At 45.9% G+C, this 1,617-nt stretch overlaps 1 non-coding gene across 1 annotated transcript; it reads right to left on the reverse strand.

The window, feature by feature from the left end:
- Nucleotides 1–485: 485 nt before the first annotated feature.
- Nucleotides 486–649, reverse strand: LOC140650405 (U1 spliceosomal RNA). The gene has a single exon (XR_012041972.1). It is a non-coding gene; the product is annotated as a U1 spliceosomal RNA (small nuclear RNA).
- Between the last annotated feature and the right edge of the window lie 968 nt (nt 650–1,617).

Raw genomic sequence — 1,617 nt, forward strand, 5'->3', positions numbered from 1 at the left:
TGGGTGCACTTGGTGGGTAATGCAAAAGGATGGGCAAGTCCGCTTTGTACCTCAAGGGAATTTGATTTTGGGTGAGAATAGCCAATAAACTAAAGGGTATGATGTTAATTGCTGCATAATACTGTATGCCATCACTTTTATGGTTACTATACACGATATCAACAGTGTTTCAGTAAGAATCACCCGGATCAATAAAGAATGAACTTTGATGAAACCAAGCAAAGTGCAGCAGTGATGGAACCAGAGCTAGCTTCAGCATGCAACAATCCAACACCACACACCATCTCTCCTGCCCAGAAGGACTATTATGACAGATGGAGCCCAAAGTTATGGACTAAATGAACTCAATGGACAGTTTAGAGGGATGGCCCATAGACCAAGGGAATGATATCTGTGTGTATGTATCAAAACACAGGAAAAGTGGTGGTGATTAATTGGAATGTATTAGAAAGGGTAGAACCTGGGCATGACGTAGGTGGTAAAAACAGGGCAGAGCGCGAACGCAGTCCTCCACTACCACAAATTATGCTGTCGAGTTTCCCACATTTGGGCAAATCGCAGGTGTCAGCACACCCGGAGTGCAGGGGATAAGCCTCACCCTGGGAAAACCACCTGCCTGATCATGGTGTCTCCCCTGTCAGGTAAGTAAAGGACTGTTGTGGTTTAGCCCCAGTCAGCAACTAAGTACCACACAGCCACTCACTCACCCTCCCCCCCGCAGTAGGATGGGGGAGAGAATCGGAAGAGCAAAAGTAAGAAAACTTGTGGGTTGACATAAAAACAGTTTAATAATTGGAACAAAAAAAATATTGTAATGAGAAGGAAAACAACAAGAGAGCAAGAGAGGAACAAAACCCAGGGGGAAAAAACAGTGAAACAACCGCTCACCACCTGCTGACCGACACTCACCCAGTGCCTGAGCAGCGATTGCTGCCCCCAGCCAACTCCCCTCAGTTTCTATACTGAGCATGACGCCCTATGGTATGGAATAGCCCTTTGGTCAGTTTGGATCAGCTGTCCTGGCTGTGCCCCCTCCCAGTTTCTTGTGCACCTGGCAGAGCATGGGAAGCTGAAAAGTCCTTGACCAGTGTAAAAACCACTTAGCAACAGCCAAAACATCAGCGTGTTATCAATATTATTCTCATACTAAAATCCAAGATGCAGCACTAGACCAGCTACTAGGAAGAAAATTAACTCTATCCCAGATGAAACCAGGACACATGCTTTAAAGAGATGGGTACTGTCAAGTATTGGTTGAGAAAGCCTCCAGGTTCAGCATCAGTGAATCTGAAAAACTGCTCATTTGAATCCCTACTAAGGAAGAGGAAAAAAACTATATTCACCTACTCTACAGAGTTAGCCCTCGCATCCCAGGACTCCTGATCCAGTCTACCTAGAAGAAGCTGAACTACCATGGCAGCTCAGGACAGTCATTGTTGCCTGTATATCTGAAAGGAGTGAATTTAACAATGGCCCAGGCTACACATCAACATCTCGCTCAGTAAATTAAAAAAGTCAGGGACTTTTGCTGCCACTAGGTCAGTGCAGGCACATTTGCTCTGCCTTTATGCAAACTGTCCTTGGTGTGTGCTGTCCCCCTGTGGTGTGCCTGGACCT

The sequence above is a fragment of the Ciconia boyciana genome, chromosome 3 (assembly GCF_034638445.1).
Source record: "Ciconia boyciana chromosome 3, ASM3463844v1, whole genome shotgun sequence".
Taxonomy (NCBI): Eukaryota; Metazoa; Chordata; class Aves; order Ciconiiformes; family Ciconiidae; genus Ciconia; species Ciconia boyciana.